Raw genomic sequence first — 11,324 nt, forward strand, 5'->3', positions numbered from 1 at the left:
GAGTTAACAAATGCACTATTCCCTGGACTGAGCTCTGTGTAGATGGGCAGAGGCATATTGTTGAACAAAAGAGGTACTGGCGGAACCCATCCTAGAATTTCATTCTCTTGATTACTTGCTTCTGGTGATCACTTGGCTGACTGGATCAAATAAATCTTCATTGCCACGAGCCAGTGCCCATGTGTGCTGACAATATTTCTCCCTCATTTGTACCCATCAGTGGGGGGATTCTGGTTCCAAGATTCAGACAGGGAGTCATTATTAAGATAGTCTCAAAGAGAGGAACAAATTTTGCACCTGAGTGCTTTCAAGTCAGGCATAGGGGAAAAATTAACCACTTGTAGGAATGCCAATTAGAAACAATATTTTGATTGGCCTGCAGGTGGTACTCAGATGATTCTTTGGAGCTCATTCTGTTCTTGTGAGACCCCCAATTTTGCTTTGATACTAAATACATGTAAAATATTTTTGGTAAATGTTTATAAATAAACTGATAAGGGGCACAGTCTCAAGAGGGTTCTTCTAATTTGATGCTAATGAATTCAGCTATTTAGTTATTCATCCATTTATCAAATACTATTTTGGTTACTCTCCAAGTACCAGGCAGGGACCTGGGGGTACAAGAATGAATGACAAGCATCCCCTGTCCTTGAGGAGTACCAACCAACCTACTGAGCTACCTGAAGCTTTTCATAGTGTCAAGGACACTGTCTTTGGGTGGCTTTTAAAACTAAAGGCATATGAATCACATTAAGAAATATACTAGGTGGGAGGAGGAAGCAATGATAATTTTTTCATGTGATGTTTATGGAACAATCCTCCATTACAGCAACTGTTCTTATAAAAATCTATTCAGGAAAATATTTCTCAGCCACAGTTTAGGTTTCAAACAATATTTAGTACAACAAAATTTCAGTACAATAAATGTGTTTCAAATGTCCCCTGGAGTTTGTCATAATAGGATTTGATCTATGAATTTAAAAAATATGTCCAGTGGTTTAGATATTTTACTTATAAATAATTTCCTAGAGAGAATGGAAAAGGGAAATATAAGCTATGTTGGAAGCATAAAATGACCTAGGGGTTAAGGGACGTACATCTTCTCTATTTACCTTTGGACTGTGGCCTTAAGACAATCATTCAAGGGGCTCCTGGGTGGCTCAGTCAGTTGAACGACCAACCTTGACTCAGGTCATGATCTCATGGTTTCTGAGTTCGAGTCCCCGGTCGGGCTCTATGCTGACACCTCTGAGCCTGGAGCCTGCTTCGGATTCTGTGTCTCCCTCTCTATCTGTCCCTCCCTCACTCATGCTCTGTTTCTCTCTGTCTCAGAAATAAAAAAAATAATAATAATAAATAAATAAATAAAACATTAATTTTTTTTTAAAAAGACAATCATTCAAAATTGGCATACCAGTGACAAATGTGGCACAGTCCCCCACAGAGATCAATTCAGGAGTGCAAGTTAAGTCATATAAGCTGAGAGGCAGTCTGATGAAAGAAACAATCAAAAGATGGTTATTTTTTTTTAAGTTTATTTATTTTGAGAGAGTGAGGGATGGGGAAAGAGTAGCAGAGAGAGGGAGAGAGAGAGAGGGAGGGAGAGAAAGGGAGGGAGAGAGAGAGAGAGAGAGAGAGAGAGAGAGAGAATCCCAAGCAGGCTCCACGCTGTCAGTACAGATCCTGACATGTGGCTTGATCCCACAAACCTGTGAGATCATGACTGGAGCCAAAAATCAAGATTTGGACACCCAATAGACTGAGAGAACCAGGTGCCCCAAAGGATGGCTATTATTAACAAAAGGAATAATAATCATTATAATGGCACCAAGTCATAGTGTTTAAATATACAGTAAGTACTGAGATAAGAGCATTTATTTGTTACATCAACTCAATATGTTCATTTTATAGGTTATGACACTGAGGCTCAGACAGGTATATAAAGCCTGGTATTCAGTTTGGATCCACATCCTCTTTTTTCCCCAGGTGTTAAACTTCTTCCTGAGGAGATCTTCTCTCCTTCAGCTGAGAGCCAGGGAAGCTGTCAGAACAGGAAAATACACATTAGCTTAACCTCAGTGAAGGGCAGTTTATAGAAGTCTGCTCATATGTGGCCTATTCAATGAGCTCAACTAATCCAATCAAAGGACCAAAAAGACTACTTCTTCTTTTATTCTTTTTACTAGAAAAAAATTATGGAAGCAGGAGAATGGAAGTGACCCCTTTCTGGTTTCCCACATCTTAGCATGTTTCAAGTTTGTGGTTACCACATATAGTAGGTTGAACTGTACAAGTTCTAACTCCAGTACCTGTGACTGTGGTCTTATTTGGAAACAGAATTGTTTAGTTAACTAAGATGGGTTCATGCTGGAGTAGAGTGAGCCCTAAATCCAATGACTGGAACTTTTATAAAAGGAAGAAGATGGAGATTTGGACACAGGGACAGACTACATGAAGATGGAGTCAGGGATTATTAGTGATGCAAGATATAAGCTACAGAATACCAAGGATTGCTGACAACAACCAGAAACTAGGAGACAGTCAAGGAAGGATGCTTCTCTAGAACATTCAGAGGAAGCACAGACCTACTGACACCTTGATTTTGGATTTCTACCCTCAGAGCTAGGAGAGAATAAATTTCTATTGGTTTAAACTACTTGGTTTGTGGTATTTGTTATGGTAGCCTTTGGGAAGATAATCTACCACATTTCTTGTCCCTCTCCATTATATCCTCTGTATAGCCACCATCTATTTCAGAGTTTTGTCTCCATCACTTGAACTGTTGTGGTGGGCTTTTCTCTGCTGTGGCTGCAAAGTATTCTTTCCTTTTGCAGTGTATCCTTCCCACCACTGCCAAAATCATTTTTCAGAAATCCAGGTCCAACTATGCCATACCTCTACTGTTCCAAGTTTTCAGTCATCCCTCAACATTTGACATGCCCATCTGTGGACTCAAAACTCCCCATGAGAAGGGTCTAACTCACCTGCACATTATTGTGGTCTCCCATGTCTCTGTCATCTCAGTCCTATGAATCGATGGTTAATACTCACAGATACTATTATTTCTTAAATATGAATTCAGCCCAAATGGAAGTTTTGCATGCAGTTTCTTTTAACGTTTTATTTATTTTTGAGACAGAGAGAGACAGAGCATGAATGGGGGAGGGGCAGAGACAGAGGGAGACACAGAATCGGAAGCAGGCTCCAGGCTCTGAGCCATCAGCCCAGAGCCCAACGCGGGGCTTGAACTCACGGACCGCGAGATCATGACCTGAGCTGAAGTCGGACGCTTAACCGACTGAGCCACCCAGGCGCCCCTTGCATGCTGTTTCTATGCCTCTCATTTTTCTTCCTTGTTACTTTCCCATATTTACATACTACAATCTTGCTGAAGATGTCACCGTCTCCTTCTCTTTCAACTCTGAGGCCCATGGTTGTCCTTCCTGCTTCATAAATGCTATTTCCTCATAGCCTTTCCCAGTTGTACTAATTTGGTGGTCCCTTCCCACTAATGACACTCTCATAATTTCCCCCTCCATTAATAATAATTAAAATTTACTGAATTCTTCCCATGTACCAACCACTGTGCTAAGAATTTAACTTACATAGATTATTACCCTTCATCCTCACAACAATCCTACTTGTTAATTTTACAGAAAAAAAGAATTAAGGTTAGAATTAGTAAGTGTCTTAGTGGAGATCACATCTTCCTGTAGTTGGCTTAATCTCTGGGCTACTGAAATGCCAGTCCCATGCTGCTCATTATTACACAATACCACCTCTGTGATAGCTTTCTTGCTCTTTAGTTATTGTGATATTTTGGCTCTTCTTGTCTCATATTCTCTACTAAATTTTCAGCCCCTTAAGAGTGGGGTCTACATCCAATTTATGGTGGTTTCTCTACAGGGCTTGATGTAGTGTGGAAGACTCTGGATTAGGAGGTAAGACATATCAGTTTTAGACGAAACTCTGCCATGAAGCAACGGTATGACTTTGACCAATCATATCACCTCTGTAGATATCTCTGTGGGCCACTCTGCAAGATTCAGTAATTACCATGGCTCAGAGCTTGGGCTGTATTAGGAGGGCAATATACATTGATTTAACTTAATTAAGAGCATGTCTAGTCATGACTGAGACCTTTAGAAAAACTGCAAGGCAAGAGCCCTTGGATGAAATGCTCATTTGACTAATTGTTCTTTTGTCTAAAAACATTGCTTAAAGCTTAAACTGAACACTTTCATGAAAGATCCCCTTAAAACAGAGATGAATTATTTGCTAAAGGCAAGCCTGCTTAGTTTTTTCTATTGTCACCTTAAATCAGATGGATTTTCTATTTGTAACAAGTCTTAATTTATTAAACAGCTTGCAACATACAATGTAAGGCATAATATTTAGTAGTAGATTTTAAAGCCATTTTTAAGGCATCTAGGGTAGTGTCAAGATGTTTAAAGATAATATTTAAATTGAAACATTAAAAACAAAAAGATTTCTCAGCTCTTCAACCATCAAAACATTTGGCATCGTTTTCTTTCCTAGGCCCCAAATAGCCATGTAATCATCGCTCTGTGTTTTACATGCAGTTCTACAGCTAAGTACATCATTATTTAGACTCCACAGATTATATGGTAATCATGGATTTACTGTAAACCCAATTTAATTTCTACAGAATTACTGACTTTAAGGTTGCAAAACAATATTGTTTACAAGGCAGTATAATAGCACTCAGAATGATGCTGATTAGAACTAATAAACAAAGGAATGCATAGCTTTCAGGACTAAGCCTAAATAGTTATAGTGATCGATAAGGCAATCAACACTTTTTAAGAGCATACCTGTTGAGCACCTGCTCTGCAGTCTCCGTACAATTTTACTAAGGATATGGACAAGAAGCAAAGAGTATTTCATTATAAAATTCAAGAATAATCTTTATAATTGGTCAGCTCATTGTCTATTCGCTCGTTCTAACTAATGACACTGATCCTGTGCTTGAGTTCTTGGTTGGGTTAGTATTTGAAGAATTTCCTTAAAACCTAAATGTTGCATGTTTAATCCATTACACCCTAACCTTTCTCTCACTATAATTTTCCTATGACCAAATAAATGTGTCTAAATTTAGATGCACAAGTGGGAACATGAATGAATAAATTAATACTCGTCAACTCAACAAACTTTGGGATGTATTGGACAGGAGTAAGGATATGGTTTAAAGTTAGTGGTGTTTATTGGTCATAATCTCTGGTGAATAAATTTTAATTATTGCACAGAGATGAAAATTAGCTTAAGCAAAAGTCAACCTGTGTTGGCCTTATTTGAGGGTGGGGTAGAAAACATGTGGGGAGGATCCATGCAAACTATAGGCCAAATAAAACTTTAGCAGACTTTTGAGAAATCCAGATTGCAACCTAAAGAAGAAAGGTAGTAGGTCTCAAAAGAAGGTGGTGGGGGGAGGGCAGGGGTACATTCTATAATTTTTCTAATATTTCCTATGATAGGAGTTATATTTGAAAGTATCAAGCTACTAGGAAATTCTGAGACTTTTTAAACTTAATAAGGATTGCATATGGTGAAAAGAAGTTGCAAACTGGTCAGGAATGGAAGGGAAGAGGATAAATTAGATCTTTTTTGGAAACAAGTGCCCCCTCAAGCTTTTTCACTCATCAGGCTAAAATATCCCTAGAAATCAATGGCAACAATCCAGCTGCATTTGAGATAGTGAATCAATTCTAAGCCAAAACATCCTTGAGTATGGGTATTCTATTTTTTTTTTTCATGCATTTACTCAACCAATATATAATGAGCTTCTACCACATATCAAGCGCTCTGCTAGACACTGGGGATTTAAAAATCAAAAGACAGATGTGATTCCTTCAGTCTTCAGCCTCATGGAGAAGACAGATATCCATTGAGTTATCTGAAAGAAAAATTATAAATGTTGCTTTAGTCAAATTCTTTTAGTTATAAGAGACCAAACAAAACAAAACCCCAAAACCTTGGCTAAATTAGAGAATGATTTGTTCACAGATCAAAATGGCTCAATCTGTTGGTCATGGCTAAAAGCAGAGGGTTTAGAGTATATATTCTGACCTGATCTCATTCTTTCCATTATTCTTCTGTAATGGTTTCAAACTCAGACAGACTTTCTCCTTGTGTTGACAGAATGGCTGCTAGTAGCTCCATTCATGGCTTTTATCTTCTTAGTGTCCTTATAAAAAAAAAAAAAAAGGCTTATTTCTTTCCCTGCAGTTCCACAGAAATCTTGAACCTAATTTGTGTTGTTCAAAATTGGTTCAGTTGTTCATTCCTGAATCAATCATTGTAGCTAACAGGATGCATATGTTTATTGGCTCAGGCCAAGGCTCACCTTGCACTAGGGCAGGATAAACTCCAATCAAATCATATGAAATGAGAAAAGAAGGGATGATTTCATAAGGAAAATTTGGATGAAGTCCTAGGCAGGCAAAAATGATGGACATCTACCACAAATCTTATGATGGCAAAAAAAAAAAAAAAAAAAAAATAGGTCATTCTCCATGCTCTCTCTCTTTCTCATACGAAGCATCTTTTCAAATATGGTTATATTAAAATAATTTTAAAAGGTATTTTGAGCACCTCTTATAGTGTGTAGTGGTTAAATTTATGTGTCAACTTGGCTGGGCTAAAAGATGCCCAGACAGCTGGTAAAACATTATTTTTGGGTGTGTATGTGAGACTGTTTCTGGAAAAGATTAGCATTTGAATCACAAGACCAAGAAAAGAAGATGGTCCTCCTCTGGAGGAGGTTACTGAGAGGATTTGACAGCTGCACCTGCACCTGGGCAATTGGAGGTCCTCATCCCTCCCCAGTTCTCGAAATGTGCATTCTGCTTGTCTTCCCTGCACCAGAAACTGCCTTAAGGACTACACCAGAGCTGTCCTGAGTAGTACCATGTTGTTGATACCACGTGGACAGTGTATATGAGTAAACCCAGTTAAGCCCTCTATTTAACTTTTAATATTCTGGCATGTGGGTGCAGAGATCTACTCATCTTGAAGTTGTTCCAGTAAGTTCCCTCTCTGGCTTATTAAAACTGCTACCTACCAATCTGGAGTGGCCTGCCTCTTTATTCATCTCCTTGCCCTCCATGCAGCAGGGCTAATTTGTAAATTAATACCCTCACTAATGTGGATGAGCATCATCAAATCTGCTGAGGACCTGAATAGTACAAAAATAAAGAAGAAGGGCAAATTTGTTCTCTGCTTGGGTTGGGGTGCACACCTTTTCTTGCCTTGGGACATCAGTGCTCCTTGTTTTCAGGTCTTCAGATATGGACCAGGACTTTGTACACCATCGATTTCTGGTTCTCATGCTTTTGAGTTTAATTAGAATTATACCACTGGCCTTCCTTGACCTTCAGCTTACAGATAGCAGATCATGGGATTTCTCAGCCCCTGCAATCATTGAGCCAGTCCTTCATACTAAACCTCTTTCTAGTTATTAATGTATACTCTACTCATTCTGTTTCTCTGGAGAACCCTGACTAATATACAAAATATTATTTTTTAGTTTATTACCCAAGAAATAAGAGCCAAGGATCTTGGGGTCTATTTTAAACATTAAATATGCTCAACTAAACAATCTAAGAAGTTCCAATATATGTATAACATGATACATTAGAATTTAAATGTTTAAGTGCTAAATAAGGCATGAAGACATTATGTTCTACTATAATAATTAAAAAAGACAACTTCTATTTGTCCTGTATTTTGTGTTTTAAAAGCATTTTTTTTGTGTTCTTTCTCAGTTGATTTTAAAATCATCCTTGTCAGTTTGTCGAGGAATATATTTTCATGACCCACATTTTCCACAGGAGACAACTGAGACAGGAAGGGGCACCAAATTCCAAAATAGAGGTTAACAGATGAGAAGGGTATTTCAGTCCTGGATGTAACTTTTCCTCTGGTCTCAGGTGGGTCTACTCTCAGAAGTTCCTTGCAGTGGAAGTTCCTGGGTAATCACAAGCACAAGCCAAAGTGGCCTGTCATAAAAAGTCTAGCTAGCTATGTGCAGTTGTTTTCTACTCCATAATATAACTGTACTTCCTTTAGTGCTAAAGACTTTTTGCCTCTGTCTTTGAGTAACCCTGACCCTAGCTTATTCTGTGACTGTGAGTATCCCCATCACACTTCTGACCATGGGCCCATCACCTGAATTCACAGAGCACAGCACAAGGTTGCAGGGTTACGGAGACCTGAGATGTGATTCCTGGAACTGTCATTTTAAGGCTTGAGGAATTCTCTCTTTAGGGGACAGAGAGTGTTGGGTCACAAAGTAACACTCTTCTTTGTGAACAACAGTGACAAGAGAATTATTCAAGTCTTCCCCGCCTCAAAAATTCCTTGAAAAGAAGCATAGCCTCAGTGAGAAAAAAAATATATATATATTTGGCAAGTTTCAGATATTATGCACAGAAAACCCATGTGCTTCTTTGTGTGATCACGTGTTGAGTCCCTTTCACAAAAATATGAATCATACAGAATGGTTCTACAGGTTTTAAGTTTGCTAAAAGCAAACACAATTTCATACTTTTCCAAAATACTTTATTGTTTAGCATCTTCCATGACTTTGTATTCACTAAGTACCTTACAGTTTATTCCTTAATCATCACAGAATCCTTGAAACTGTTTGGCCTGATATATTGCTGTTTTATTCTTTTTTATGGATGGGGAACCTAAAGGGAAGTCATGTTCAAAGTTACACACAAGGACCAAAGTTAGAACCCATAAGTCTTAATTACAAATATATTCCAATGAGTCTGGCTTCCTCTCTGCATTTAACCTTGGGTCATTTCATAACCTTTTTAAGTCAAGTGAGAAAAAAAAAATGTCTGTGTCTGATTTTGCCCACTCTTTATTCTGACCTTGTCACTTAGTAGTCTGGTGATGAAGGGCATGTCACTGAACTTGGACAAGCTTCAGTTTTCTCACTTGTTAAAAGGGGAAATTAAGCCATGTTTTGGGTTGTGATTACTTATAACAAATGTAACAAATGGTAATTGTTGCCATTAAGAATCTTCCCACTCTTCATTCAGCTATTTCTAATCAACATAATTTATCCAATTTTCTCATTTTACTCTGTATTGTTGTTGATGATAACCCCCTCGTGGACACAGGCTTCCCCTTATAAATTGCTTTAAAGAGTGGTTCTCAACCTTAACTGAACCTTAGAGTCAGCTGGGCAGCCTTCTGAAATTATCCACTCTTTTCTTTCACTCCAGAGCTATTAAAGAAAAATAAATAAGGGGTGGGTCTCAAGCATCATACTTTTTAAAATCTCCCCAGATGACTCTACTGTGCAAGCCAGGTTGAAAAATCTCTGCTTTATAGACATGCCTGTCATTCCTACCACCTACTTGTAAAGCCATAGGTCTCTCATTATCCAAGATGTGAGTCTTCAGCAGTTCTGGACCTATTAAAAGATAAATAAATGCATAAATTAAGACATATACACTAAGTATAACTCCTGTCAAAGATTAAAAAAAAAATACTAAACACCCCTGGGATTAGCTCAAGAACCAGAAGGAATGGAAGCCATCCTGAGGACTTGTTTAAGCTGAATCTTTGCCACATAGATTCCTCTAGATCTCAAGATTTCCTTATTTGCAATGCTTTTCCAGTAAATAAGATTCTACCATTAAGAGGTGTTTTTAAATTAACAACAACAACAACAACAAAAATCTATACCCTAAAAAAAATATGAATGATTTAAGATGGGCTTATGAAAGGGACAGAGAGTGATCTTACATGGGGTAGGGCTTCCTGGAGCCTCAGGCATGCTGGATACCCCCCCCCCCTCCACCACACCTTTCTGAGGTGGAGACTGGCCTGCCACCCCAGTGGGTCTGGAAAGCAGAGCATTGAGCCAAACAGGATTATTCTTAAGAGTTCAGGTAATTGGCCTTGGGGGTTTTAGACTTACTTGGGATCCATTACCCCTTCCTTCTATTCTACTTCTCTCTTTTGGAATGGGAATGTCCTGTGCCTGTCTCAGCACTGTATTTTTGTGGAAGCACATAAATTGTCTGGTTCCACAGGTTCACAGCTGAGCAGTTTGCCTCAGGATGAGTCTACCTCACTCTCACCTATATCTCATTTAGAGGATATTTTGGATGATACTTTGGGCTTTAGACTTTATAGTTGATACTGGAACAGGTTAAGAATTTGAGAACTGTTGGGTTGGAATTAATGTAGTTTGCATTTGAAAAGGAAGGGGAAGAAAGTTAGACCAAATGTGTCTCTCCAAAATTCATATGTTGAAATCCTAATCCCCAATACTCTCCCTTTCGGAGGTAATTAGGCCATGTGGGTAAGGCCTTCATGAAGGGAGTTGGTGCCCTTACAAGTCTGTCTCTCTCTGCCCTGTGAGGAAATGAGAAGGCAACTGTCTGCAAACCAGAAAGAGTGCCCTAATCAGACACTGGGTCTGCTGGTGCTTTGATCTTGGACTTCTCAGTCTCCAGAACTATGAGAAATAAATTTCCATTGTTTAAGCAGAAAAAAAAATAGTAATCTGGGAATACTGGGCCCTTTGGTGGGATTAGGAGGCCTGTAAATAAAACTTTAGTCTTTACTTTTACTCATTATTTGCTTCATGGGACTTTTCATACTTTGTAAATATCATGCAAGTTTATTTTACATTTACTTATTCCTCATCTCCCTCACCAGTGGATGCTCAATGCCTTACACAGTGCCTGGACACAAATTAGTAGCTAAATATATATTTATTGAATGAATAAATGAGTACATTAATGAATGAAACCAGTGAGCTTGAAGGGTTAATGAATTAGAAGACTCATTTATCTTTTGTCAAGATCCCTCTCACTTCTGAACATACTGAGAAGCAGTCAATCACTGCTCTAAAGCTAGTGAGGAGATGTTCCCTTTGAATCCTTCATCCTTTAGACCCTTGAGGCTGGGGAGCAACTTTCTACAAGTTCAGAAATATCATAAACACCAGGCATTTGTAAGGCATTGTTCCCAGGCCTGAAGGTGGGGAATAAAGCAATCAATAAGTCAGGATATCTGCTCAGATTTTTTAAAATGTATTTCAAGAGTCAAGAAAGAAACTGAAAATAGCTTAAACCCAAGGCATAATATGAAACATAGAATAGGGCGTTGAGAAATGCTTTCCTGAGGTTGCTTTAGTTTTGATGATTGTTTATTAATCCTTATTCTGATGATGTACTATTTTGTCATGGATCAGGCTGATATACGGTATGCAACAAAAAGTCTCACTCTTCCCTCTTTTCCTTACCACCCCCCAAAACTAAACCAGGTAGTCTCAT

The 11,324-nt window shown here is 38.5% G+C and overlaps 1 long non-coding RNA gene across 1 annotated transcript; it reads right to left on the reverse strand.

The window, feature by feature from the left end:
• Positions 1 to 1,750: 1,750 nt before the first annotated feature.
• Positions 1,751 to 10,738, reverse strand: LOC123593141. Its single transcript, XR_006710149.1, has 4 exons — positions 9,393 to 10,738; positions 4,836 to 5,914; positions 2,985 to 3,026; positions 1,751 to 2,041 (listed from the first exon to the last, which is right to left on the reverse strand). It is a non-coding gene; the product is annotated as an uncharacterized LOC123593141 (long non-coding RNA).
• Between the last annotated feature and the right edge of the window lie 586 nt (positions 10,739 to 11,324).

The sequence above is a fragment of the Leopardus geoffroyi genome, chromosome D4, assembly GCF_018350155.1.
Source record: "Leopardus geoffroyi isolate Oge1 chromosome D4, O.geoffroyi_Oge1_pat1.0, whole genome shotgun sequence".
Taxonomy (NCBI): Eukaryota; Metazoa; Chordata; class Mammalia; order Carnivora; family Felidae; genus Leopardus; species Leopardus geoffroyi.